General features: G+C 39.9%; 1 long non-coding RNA gene across 1 annotated transcript; it reads left to right on the forward strand.

Annotated features, from left to right (window-relative positions):
- The first annotated feature begins 309 nt into the window (after positions 1-309).
- Positions 310-4,349, forward strand: LOC115793445 (uncharacterized). Its single transcript, XR_004021109.1, has 4 exons — positions 310-434; positions 965-1,117; positions 2,146-2,321; positions 2,428-4,349. It is a non-coding gene; the product is annotated as an uncharacterized LOC115793445 (long non-coding RNA).
- The last annotated feature ends 8,794 nt before the right edge of the window (positions 4,350-13,143 follow it).

The raw sequence follows: 13,143 nt of genomic DNA on the forward strand, positions 1-13,143 counted from the left end.
TACATGGGATCATAATTTATGAGAAATGGTGGCAGTAAAATGAATGGTTTAATGCAGGGTTTTTTTTTTATGTAGATATTAACATGTTGACATTTTAAATATAAAAAAATATCAAAAATCATAAACATCATAGACCAAAAGATTTTCTGTCAGGTATTTTTTACTTTATATTATTTTTAATATCATTTATCCACTTTGCTGGTTCAGGTCACAGCACCAGTGAACAGACTGTAATTACTGGACTGTAAAGTTAAAGGTGAGCTACATCTTGAAAGTAAAAACTTTATGCTGAACATCAGCTGCCTGCTCTGCACTGTGAGTGTGAGCTCCTGTCAGTGGGGGTGGGGTGTAAAATTTGCTGCCACAACTTCTCCGTTCAACACAAACTCCTGTCACAGATTTTACCCGCTGGTTCAGCTTGAAGCAGTCCTGCGGTAAGTGAAGACAGCGTTTACTATTATTCACATTATTGGTATTTGAAGAGAAGCAGAGTTATGAAGAAACTGTTTCATCATTGTGCTCGTCGTGAAATTACATTCATTTATCTTTTTGTCTTTGCAGTGAGCTTCTGTACAAATGTGTAAATGTAAATGTGTGTTTTGGTAATACACTAACTGTGATGACTGATGACAAATCAGTAATTTGTTTTCATATCTTTACTACAAAGATAAATAAGTTAGCTGTTTGATCCTGGTGAGTGGGATAAAGGTACTGTGTATAGTTACCAACAGTTTATTAGACACATTTTTCTACTACAATCTAATAAAATAGCTCCAAAGTAAATTCTGCCTTCATAAAGGTTCAGTTACATTAAGCTTAGTGTCACGGGATCATTGTTTTAATGCCTTTAAAATATGCCGAGGGTTTCAAATGAGAGGTACTCACAGGGCTTCAATGGGTGCTTCCCAGTTCAGTGTTGAGAGCAATATTTATCTTTTCCATCACTCACACATTTATTTTTTAGATGAAAAGAGAGTAGACGATTGTTTCCAGACACTCCACCACACTCACTGAACTTCATCTGGAGATGTGGGAAGCCCCCGAAGTGGTTTTGTGGATGGACATCTGCATCTTCCTTCCACTGACCGTACTGTTCATCTGCTGTGTGTGTTGTGCGGTACGTAAATAATAAATTTGTATTTATGTCTTTTTATGTCTGTGTCTATCTGTACAATTTAAAGACTTAGCAAAAATTAATTAATTAATTAAAGGAAAACAAACAAAAAAAAAAAAACTGGCGATCTGCCCAGGATGACCCCACCTTTGGCCCAATGACAGCTGGGATAGGATCCAGCCGCTCTGTGACCTTGAACTATATAAGCAGTTCAGAAAATGGATGGAAGAAACAATAAAATAAACACGGAGGGTTCAGTGATCATAGAACAGATTTTACTGTCCACAGTACACTGTGAGGAAAATTAGTAAACTTGGTAACTTTTAAAACTAAGAAGGTAAATATATGTAAACAGTTCAAAGGTGTGCATAACCCCAGCTCCAAACAGGTTGGGACACTGTGTAACAGAAAAATATGACCTCATTTTCCTTTTTTTTTTCTTCAAATGTTACATACACTCAGTTCAAACATATAAGATGTTTTCAGTGGATAGAATATGGGTTTAGGAGATTTGCAAATCATTGCATTCTGTTTTATTTATTTTGATGCAGCATCCCAACTTGTATGTAATTGTTTTTTTTATTTCACAGTTTTACTGCTTAATGAAGTTCAATGAAAAACATTAGCGTCTGTTTTGTTTGCGCCACAGTAGTGACAGTTTAGCACCGTCACCTCACAGCTAGAAGGTTGTGGGTTCTCCTCTGGTCTCCATGGGCTGGGTTGACATGCATAACTGGATGTTCTAAATTAGCCAGAGGTGCAGATGTGAGTGACTGAGAAGTCTAAAAAAGTGCTACACAAACACATTTTTCCAGGTTCAGGGTCAGAGACAGAAGCACAGAAACACTTGATACAAGGTCTCCCAATGAGATTTCCAGTGAGTGGAATAGACTATCATCAAGATATGCCTTTCTATTTTCCATAACAGACAACACCTTCCACATTAGCTGTTGAAAAGTGGCAGGGGTATTGCAAGTTGTCTGTCATGTTTATTACTGCATTAATATGACTTTAATGAATATTTCCTGCAGGAGCAAAGGGACCAGGGCCCTGTCATCTATTACAAAAACCTCCTCATCTCCAATCTGATCCAGCTCTGCATAATGATCTTTTGGTGGGCAGTACTCAATTATGATACCTGGTGTATCATTTACTGCTGTGGTGCGATGGCCAATCTCTACTTCAAGATGAGCATTGTTCTGGAAAGGTACCTGCCTGTCTACCTGTCTGTACCTGCATGTCTCTGAACTGTGAAGAATCCTTATGGTCAGAAATCTACATGCGCTGTGCTGTCTGTCTGTTTTGTGTTGCAGGTATTTTTTCATCACCTGCCCACAGCTGGACTGCCTCAGACAAACTCAGGGTTCTGTGCTGGTCTGTGTTCTGGTCTGGTCCTTTTGTGTTATCAGTGTTGCTCTTGCCATAGTCTTAGACAAACTTTTATGCTTAATTATTTATGCCGCCCTCCCTGCCCCCCAGTTCATCTTCTGTGTAGCCGGGACCCTCAGAGCTCTGCCTGCTGCCACCTCAGTTCATACTGAGGAAAAACGAAGAACTGTGGGAACTTTGATTCTGCTGCTGTTTAACTACTCGCTGATAACCTAACTGCAGTTGTTCTATTAACTCTCAACTTGCGTCCACGCCGCCCCGTCGCAGACATTGATCTTATCATTTTGATCATTTTTCTCCTCAGTTCTTTTTTAGACTTGATATTGTTTGCTTTCAAGTGTAAAGGGCCCATTGACAGACTGCTGGCCTGTGTGTGCTGCTGCAGCATGGAGAACAGCAGCAACACAGATGTGACTGATGTTAGCACAGAGAGGTGGATTCATGTAGTCAGAGACAAAAGGAGAGCGAAAACACACGATGGCAGAGACGAGGAGTTAGAGTGAGATAAGCAAACACCATACTTTATACACACCTACACGTGTATATAAATAAAAATAAATCATTTATACATTTTCTGCATCACTGAACGAATATATGCAAATTATACTGACAATGAGACAGTTTGCACTGCTGTAATTGGGCCTCAGTTGTGATTTTACTATAGTAAGGCTTAATAAATTGCACTTAGAAAACATAAACACGGCTCTTCCAGATGATTTTAAACTGAAACTCTGAGCATCACCTGCTCCCAGCCAGGTTATGTATTCAGCATAAGTTACACACCAAGATTAACGTCTCACATTCTTCTGCAAGTGTAATGGAAAAGTTATGTTTCAGCTCATCTGTCCTCTGTGTACTGTTGGTGTGTAACTGTAACTTTCTTGTACAAAGACTGAGTGTGGGAAGATGTAGACACAACCGTCTGTAAGCTGTGGTCAAGGTCATAATGCAGTTTGTGTCTTCATTATCAGGCTGGTGCCTACATGTCTGTGAGAAACTGTTCTGCTGAACAGAAAAAGATTGTATCCAAATTATGAGTATAAAGGAGAAGTTGTTATTTTGTTTCTTTATCAACGCTTTTGGAAAGACCGTTCATGCTGTATTGATCCCTTTGCAAAGGTTTCCTTCAATAAACCAGTTTTTGGAGCTTAGGGGTGACACAAAAAGTTAAAATTATAAATAATTATTTACTACACATATTAGAAAACAACTGTCCCAAAACTTAGTAATGAAACTAAACAACTGTGAAGACTGAAGGGTGGTTGCCACACTTAGTCTGATTGTTGGTTGAAGTGTGAGCTGGTGGAAGATGTGCAGGTGGAAATGTGACCCTTTTTTGTTTGTTTTATGTAGATGAAAAATGTTAGTCCTGTTATCACTCAACATAAAATGATCGTGGACTGAATTTTTGCTGTTATTAATGCCGCTGTGCTGCACCAGGAAAACACGTCAGACCACAGCAGCTTTATTTCACTTCACTCCTTTGGCCAGTAGATGGAGACACAAAGCTCCAAGCAGCGTGCCTGACAGTGGGTCTGTTCACCGATGTTTACAGTTGAAGAGTCATAGTCACAGCTTTAGTCTTGTTGGCAATGTGAAAATTTGGCATTTTATTCACTATTTATTGTTTTTATTATATTGTTGAAATATTTACTATGTTTTGGAAACAGGTCTCTCTTACAAATGAGACACTGAGTCTCTGTGGGACTACCTGTATAAATAACTATGGTTTTGAAAGGTATGCATCTGTGTTTCAGTGTGTGTATTTGCAATGCTCTGAACATTATGTTGTATTGTGAAGCATACTTACAATAAGAAGGTGGCTGTAGCTCAGTAGGTAGAGCAGGTCACCTACTGATCGGAAGGTCAGCGGTTCGATTCCTGACTGCTACATGCCAATGTATTCTTGGGCAAGATACTTAACCCCAAGTTGCTCTCCGACCATCCTGTCGGAGTATGAATGTGTGTGAATGCTAGTTAATTAAAAGCACTTAGCTTAGTATAAACATGGAAGTGCTTGTATGAATGTGAGTGCATGGGTAAATGTAAACATGTTGTGTAAGCGCTTTGAGTGCTCTGACTGAGTAGAAAGAGCTAGTCCATTTACTATTGTGTATTGCAGTGTTAATTTTGTTGACGAAATATTTTCGTCATAGTTTTCGTCAACAACCCTTTTTTTCGTGAACATAACGAGACATCCAATCAGAACTGATTTAATTTTGGTACAGGGTGGTACAAGTTAGGAAAACATCCAATCAAACGCACAGATGCACAAATTTGCTCTAAACCCCGGAAGGACAAACTAGCCTGTGATTGGTCGTTACTTCCGATAGAACTAAGTTATGTAAACAATGTCAGCAGGGAGAAAGAGAAGAGCCAATGTATGGACACATTTGTCCTTTGATGCTGTGACAAACAAAACGATGTGTAAACCATGTGGGGCGACTATCTCGGGTAAAAACACGACAAATCTTAAACAACATCTGCAAACCAGTCACCCAGATCTCCATGCAAAGGTCAGCATTTTAATGTCATGCAGGGTAAAGTGTTTTTCCCAGTTTGTGTTTAGAGAAAATCTCCACACCGCGGTGGATTAGCCTTTATAATCTTAGTCCTGAACACTGCCCTGTACCTTTCAGAGGGTCCTGCTGTAAAACGCTCGGATTATCTCAGTAAGGTGGTGTTAATGAGCAGGTGTGTGGGAAGCAGGTGAAACACTGATGTTGATATTATTAATAATATTCCATAACTTTTAAAAAATGTTTAATTTTGTGTAAGTGTGTATAATGACTAATTCAAGGGAACTGAAGAAAAAGCATTTACATTTTATACCCTTTATATTTTAGTCGACTAAATCGACTGTAGATTTAGTCGACTATATTCTTACCATAATTTCGTCGACTAAAACTAAAACTATTCAGCTGACTAAATTATGACTAAAACTAAATCAAAATTTGCTGTCAAAATTAACACTGGTGTATTGTGAGGATCAGAATTTGTGTGTCTCTTGTGTTGCAGGTATTTTTCCATCACCTGCCCACTGCTGGACTGCCTCAGAGAAATTAAGAGTTCTATGCTGGTCTGTGTTCTGGTCTGGGGCTCTTTTATTGTCAGTGTACCTCTTGCCGTAGTCTTCCATAAATTTGTATGTTTAATTATTTATGCCACCCTCCCTGGCTCTCTGTTCATCTTCTGCTTAGCTCAGACCTTCAGAGCTCTGCCTGCTGCCACCTCAGTGCCCACTGAGGAAAAACGGAGAACTCTAGGAACTTTGATTCTGTTGTTCTTTAACTACTTTCTAACAATCTTTCCCAGAATTATCTGTCATATTGTAGATATTCACCTCTATCTCATTTTGATCTTATTTCTGCTCAGTCCTTTTGTGGACTTATTTTTGTTTCTTTTCATTGGGAAAGGGAGCATCGAGAGGCTGCTGGCCTGTCTGTGCTCAGCAGGTGTAGCAGCACATCATCAGTGTGGCTGATGACAAGTGGGATAATAAGAGAGCTAATGGTTCAAGAATTTCTTGCTGTTCTTCTTTCTCGGATATACACTGCTCAAAAAAATAAGGGAACACTTAAACAACACAATATAACTCCAAGTAAATCAAACTTCTGTGAAATCAAACTGTCCACTTAGGAAGCAACACTGATTGACAATCAATTTCATATGCTGTTCTGCAAATGGAATAGACAACAGGTGGAAATTATTGGCAATTAGCAAGACACACTCAATAAAGGAGTGGTTCTGCAGGTGGGGACCACAGACCACTTCTCATTACCTATGCTTTCTGGCTGATGTTTTGGTCACTTTTGAATGTTGGTGGTGCTTTCACACTCGTGGTAGTATGAGACGGACTCTACAACCCACACAAGTGGCTCAGGCAGTGCAGCTCATCCAGGATGGCACATCAATGCGAGCTGTGGCAAGAAGGTTTGCTGTGTCTGTCAGCGTAGTGTCCAGAGGCTGGAGGTGCTACCAGGAGACAGGCCAGTACACCAGGAGACGTGGAGGAGGCCGTAGGAGGGCAACAACCCAGCAGCAGGACCGCTACCTCAGCCTTTGTGCAAGGAGGAACAGGAGGAGCACTGCCAGAGCCCTGCAAAATGACCTCCAGCAGGCCACAAATGTTAGAAACCGACTCCATGAGGATGGTATGAGGGCCCGACGTCCACAGATGGGGGTTGTGCTCACAGCCCAACACCATGCAGGACGCTTGGCATTTGCCAGAGAACACCAGGATTGGCAAATTCGCCTGTGCTCTTCACAGATGAAAGCAGGTTCACACTGAGCACATGTGACAGACGTGACAGAGTCTGGAGATGCCGTGGCGAGCGATCTGCTGCCTGCAACATCCTTCAGCATGACCGGTTTGGCAGTGGGTCAGTAATGGTGTGGGACCGCACAGCCCTCCATGTGCTCGCCAGAGGTAGCATGACTGCCATTAGGTACCGAGATGAGATCCTCAGACCCCTTGTGAGACCATATGCTGGTGCGGTTGGCCCTGGGTTCCTCCTAATGCAGGACAATGCTAGACCTCATGTGGCTGGAGTGTGTCAGCAGTTCCTGCAAGATGAAGGCACTGAAGCTATGGACTGGCCCGCCCGTTCCCCAGACCTGAATCCGATTGAGCACATCTGGGACATCATGTCTCGCTCCATCCACCAACATCACGTTGCACCACAGACTGTGCTTTAGTCCAGGTCTGGGAGGAGATCCCTCAGGAGACCATCTGCCACCTCATCAGGAGCATGCCTAGGCGTTGTAGGGAGGTCATACAGGCACATGGAGGCCACACACAATACTGAGCCTCATTTTGACCTTTTTTAAGGACATTACATCAAAGTTGGATCAGCCTGTAGTGTGTTTTTCTACTTTAATTTTGTGTGACTCCAAATCCAGGCCTCCATTGGTCAATAAACTTGATTTGCATTGATGATTTTTGTGTGATTTTGTTGTCAGCACATTCAACTTTGTACAGAACAAAGTATTCAATGAGAATATTTCATTCATTCAGATCTAGGATGTGTTATTTGAGTGTTCCCTTTATTTTTTTGAGCAGTGTATTTATCTGAGAAAGAAGAACAGCAAGAACAGGAACTCGGGGCAGTGACCCCCAAACTGGGAGAATGGCTCCAGCAGATTCCAGGAACGATGTGTCATCAGCTCTTTCTGCAGAGTGTCATTAATAACTGGACTGAACAAACACAGCAGCCATTCATGTGAACAGGTTTCGTACAGGTCAATTTTTGTATACTGTAAATGTTCAAACACATAAGGAAGTCCTTGTAAATTCGATGTGATTGAAAATGTAATAGAAGAGAGTTCAGTTTACTGCACTGCTGGAATCAGACATATCAATAAACCCACGACCAGATTTTTATCTTTGTTAGACTTTTCTTTGTTGTTGTATTGGTGAAATAAAAAACATCTTGAAAAGAAAACGACTGATTAACTTTTTCCAGTTATAGAAAGTTACACCAATATGAAACCTGCATTCAATTTAAAGGTCAACAGGGGGCGTTTCATAAAGATGTCAGAGTGCATTAAACTCTATGAGACAATGACCTGTCTGTTGCTGTGATCATAACCACAGTAAACTCTTTACAGATACATTAATGTGTCAGTTGGTAGTTTAAAATCTTAAGCAGGCCCATCACCTCACTACCATATAGAAGCGTCTCAGCAGGTCCACCGTCTGTGCAGGTGTAGTGTTTTTATGGTATTAATGAAACTTTAAAATGAAACAAGAATGCCTCTGATGTGAGCATCAGGTAGTTTTTGTTAGTAGCCTAGATGCTTTGTAACAGAGAATTTAAACTTCTTTAATAAACCTCCATCACAGGTACGTCACAACCGCAAACCCAGCTGAAACCCTGCAGCGTATCCCATGCCCTAATCTGATGTGCACCCGCCTGAAAATGTAGCTACACCTATCACCAGTGGAGCCCACAGCTAGTGTGATCGGCCTGTTCAGTACTGTGGATTCCGTCTTTGCATTTATGGCAAATTTTTTGCCAGAGTTTTCAAATGTTTCAGCGAGAGAGCAACAATCATCACCTCAATATGAGGAATAATAATCAAAGCCTCGATATAACAAGAGGTCAGCAAATTCCTGCAAGGAGATCGGCAAAACTGTTGAAATGAAAGTGAAGGAGAAACCTGAGGGACAAATATGTTTAAATCCCCAGCAAAAAATAAATAAATAAATCCCCAGCAAAACAAACAAAAAACCAAAAAGTCCCAGGATTTCATTTGTTCTATGTTCCATGTCATGACCACACTGGGATATAATCACAGTACGTAGATGATGTTGTAGGCTCGACAAAGATTCACCACAGAAGTCTAAATCAGCTGTAAGACTGCGCTGTCCTCAGTCTCTCAGAAAGATTCAGGTTTTTTACTCCTCACAAGATCAGATAGTGACAGAACGCTCAGGCCGAGGTTTTAGAAACAGGACTTCACAAAGCAGTGTGTTACAGCATGTTACCTATGGCCATCTTTTTATACAGTCTATGAACATGACATGGAAGAAGTGGGCGGGGGTGTCACTCTGCCTTCAAAGATACTGTAAAGATTAAGAAAAAATTCTCTATAAATATATGAATGTGACCACATGTCAGTGGGGGTGGGCTGTAAAGTTTGCTGCCACAACTTCCCCCTTCAAGACAAACTCATCATATCACAGATTTGATCCACTGGTTCAGCTAAAAGCAGTCCTGAGGTAAGTAAAGACAAATATTCTCATTATTTCTACTTGAAGACAAACATAATTATGAAGAAACAACAACAATCAGGCCAAGTCAGTATTATGGGATTGTGTTCATTTCGTTTGTGTTTGCAGTGAGTTTCTGTGTAAATGCAGTGAATGTAAATGTGATCGTTGTAATGCACTAACTGTATTTGATTCTGCTCAGTTTCATTTATATATCAGCAGCTCACAACAACAGTCACATCAAGGTGCTTTACACTGTAAGATAAAGGCCCTACAATATTAGAAAGAAACCCAACAATCACAGATTGCTGAACAGAAACCTGATGATAGCTCAGTAACAGGAGTTCATATCTTTAATACAAAGATGCTCCTGAAATAAGTTAGTTTGGTGAATGAAATATAGATAATGTCTAAAGCTGCTGACATTATCAGTTACCAGTTTATTAGGTGCATCTAATTTCTCTAAAGTTTATCCTGCTTCATTAAAAATACTTTAAATTAGACTTCATGTTCACTCACTGAGCTTTATCATGGTTTTCATTTCTGCAGTAAAAGGTCAAATTTAACAATTGTTGGGAGTTAAAAAGTGAAAATATTCAAAAATTCTTTAATATGAGATGAACGACGGTTAGACGATGATCTTAGTTTCAAAGTGTGAGTTCAAAAGGAGACCTTTAATATGCTGCGATTCAGAGACATTAAATCTGTGGAGCTTTGCTATTAAAGATGATACTCAGTGACAGAAAAGAAAAATCATTATGAAAAAAATGTGACTTTGGTTTTAGATTGTGACATTTGGAGTTGGTGTAAGATAAAACTTTAATGATCCCACGACGGGGAAATTTGCGCATTACAGCAGCTCAGTACAGAGAAAAAATGAAAAGGATGAGTAAGAACAAATAACTAAACTAAAACTAAAATAGAATAGAATAAAATAAAATAAAATAGCAAAAAAACTATACACATATACATAAGCACTATATACATAATATATATATATATCAGTGTCAATGTAAAACAGATTTTGTTTAAGTTTATAAACCCTGAAAGGTTTATGCAGCCAGTGGCTGTAAATAAGAAATTATCAGGGATTTTTAGAAAAGTGACAAATCTACAGATATTTTAAATGCCAAAATAATGTACAAACAAACTTTCTGACTCTGAGTGGGAGGTGCTCTGATTTTTCCTAATATTGAGAAAAATGTTAATCAGTTACATAAACTGCTGTTTGACAGAAAAGTGTTTTTGTTTGTTTTTGTTGTTTAAGGATTAAAAGAGAGTAGAAGATTCTTTCACAGCAGCTCCAACACACAGAAAGTCAGTCAGAGATGTTGGAAGTTGTGCTTTGGATCAACATCATTGTCCTCCTTCCAGTGACCCTGTTGTTCATCTGCTGTGTGTGTGGTGCGGTAGGTAAATATGTCATTTCTTTTTATGTCTGGGAAAATGTGAACAATTTAAAAACTTAGCAAAAGTGCATTAATAGCCAAAAATAAAATAGGACTTAATAAGAATGAAACAATAAATAAATAAAATTAGTCCTGCTGTAGCCTGGTGACCTGCCCAGGATGGACCCTTCCTTTGGCCCAGACAGCAGGAATATGATGAAATAAATAAGCAGATAAGAAAAAGGAGAAAATATAAACATGGTGTTGAATAATTGTTTAAGTAGTTATTTCAGTGCTTATGAATAAAATCAAAAGTCTGACAATTAAACATTTTCCACTCACATTTTAGATTCATCACCACAAAACTAACTGATTAATAATAAAGGAATAGTACAATAAAATAATAATATGGCATATTTGATTTTAGTAGCCAAAGTGTAAAAATGTCCACTTCACTAATCCAGATACAGTCATGTAAAATGAATACATCCCATCATAAACATGAGCTTTTGACCTACAGATGGGTGACAAACTCATTAAAGTCAATCTGACAGCTTCAGTGCTGCTCAGTAATTATTCTCCAATTTACTGGCACTGTTCTTTAAAAATGTATTGATCGCAATACTGTGAATGATGATCTTTAAAGAGTCAGTCACACTGTGGGACCCACTGTTCAGGTTTTGTCACTTCTGGTAGCTTCCTGTCTGTTTGCCACCTCCTGTGTGTGTGTGTGTGTGTGGGGGGGGGGGGGGGGGGGGGTGTTACCAGACCTGTATCAAACTTGTTGCAGTTACAGCTGAGAATTTTTTTTTTTTTTTTTTTGCAGATAAGTGTTTATTCCTCGATTAATCCCACACTTTACATTTCAAACCTGACGGACTTTATCATGAACTAACTGAAAGTAAGTTAGTTCTGCTTTACACAAAGTGCATCTGTTCATCAGTTATTTAGACCCTCCTCCCCATCACAGGGGACCTACAGGTCATTAAGTTTCCTCAGCCAATCCCAGGAGTGTTTCATTATGCGACCCAATAGAGCTGGTTCGTTATATGTGGTAAGCAGTAGGTGGGACATCCTATAGGACCAGCGGCACCGCGTAAAAAGAACAGTGTGTGTGTGTGTGTGTGTGTGTGTATGAATGAGAGTGTGTGTGTTGCGTAGGGCGAATGGGGAGTGGAAGGACCCTCTGGGGAAGGGAACTCACCGCTAAAACTTTCTTCAGAAGGAAAAGACTGGAAAGCGATGTTTCTTTCAGACTCTGCCTTCACTATGTACGACGCGCTGGGCACACACACAGGCAAACACGGGCAGACTAAAGTGATAATGTAGTGTTGCGCCTGTCTGTACACGCTGCCCTTTGTCCTTCCTTAAGTTGACATGGGTGAGCCAATCTGCAGAAATCCCGCAAAGGCTACACGGATATCACGCCTATTGTGCGCTGCAGGTTGCTCGCTATAAAAGTGTCTTTTGTGCACCACTAGTGCCACATCTTTTTGTTTAGTGCAAGCACGGCACAAAACATAAAGCGTAAACCATATGCGGGACCCACAGGGGCGGCCTTAGGTTTTACAAAACAAGTGGTCCAATGGAGAGGGGCAGTGGGGATGGGTGCAGTGTGCACAAAATACCCCCCCCCCCCCCCCCCCCCCCCCTGCTTTTTTTTTTTTTCAACTGCAAATTTTTTTATTTTATTTAAACATCCATCAACAACAGGTCGTTGACCACAGGGACAAAGCAAACATGGTGTATGTTTTTTGTTTTTGTTCCCTTCCCCTTGTTCCCCCTCCCCCTCCCCATCTATCCCCACCCTGCTGCAAACAATGAAACAACAAAATAAAAGGATATAACGGAAAAAAAAAAAAAATTACAGCTGAAAGACCACGAGCATGAAAACCCAGGAAACAACACAAAAAACATGGACAACTTACGAACAGGCGTCCACACAAGCATGGGTACACAAACCAAGTCAGGGCATGGATGTTTAAAACTGCGCAGGTTGACAATCACTGTCAAACAGCCAGAACAAACAGACTCAAGAACAGTTTCTTCGCCAGAGCAATCACCACCCTGAACTCACACACTCACCCACTGTAACTGTGCAATATTATATTATTCATACTGAACAATATCTGACATTCCTATATTGTGTAATATCCAGTATTCATTCACTAGTGCAATATTCATTCACCAAGTGCAATATTCATCATCTTCATTATTATATGTATACACATATTTACTTTTCTTACAATGTACAGATGCACCAATGTATGTATATATTTTTATACATGCTATTTTTTGTATATTTTACACATTGTTTATTTCTGTATATCTCTTGATTATATTGATCATACTAGATTATAATATTTTCATAATATTTTTATTTTAGAGAGTTTGATTTTCTGTACATGGCACTGAACAGGAGTGGCCCTCCAATCTCATTGTACATCCTGTATAATGGCAATAAAGGCATTCTATTCTATTCTATTCTAAAAGCCTGAACCACAGGGAAGCATTGAGGCCGCCGGGCTGGAGGGACA

The sequence above is a fragment of the Archocentrus centrarchus genome, chromosome 15 (assembly GCF_007364275.1).
Source record: "Archocentrus centrarchus isolate MPI-CPG fArcCen1 chromosome 15, fArcCen1, whole genome shotgun sequence".
NCBI lineage: Eukaryota > Metazoa > Chordata > Actinopteri > Cichliformes > Cichlidae > Archocentrus > Archocentrus centrarchus.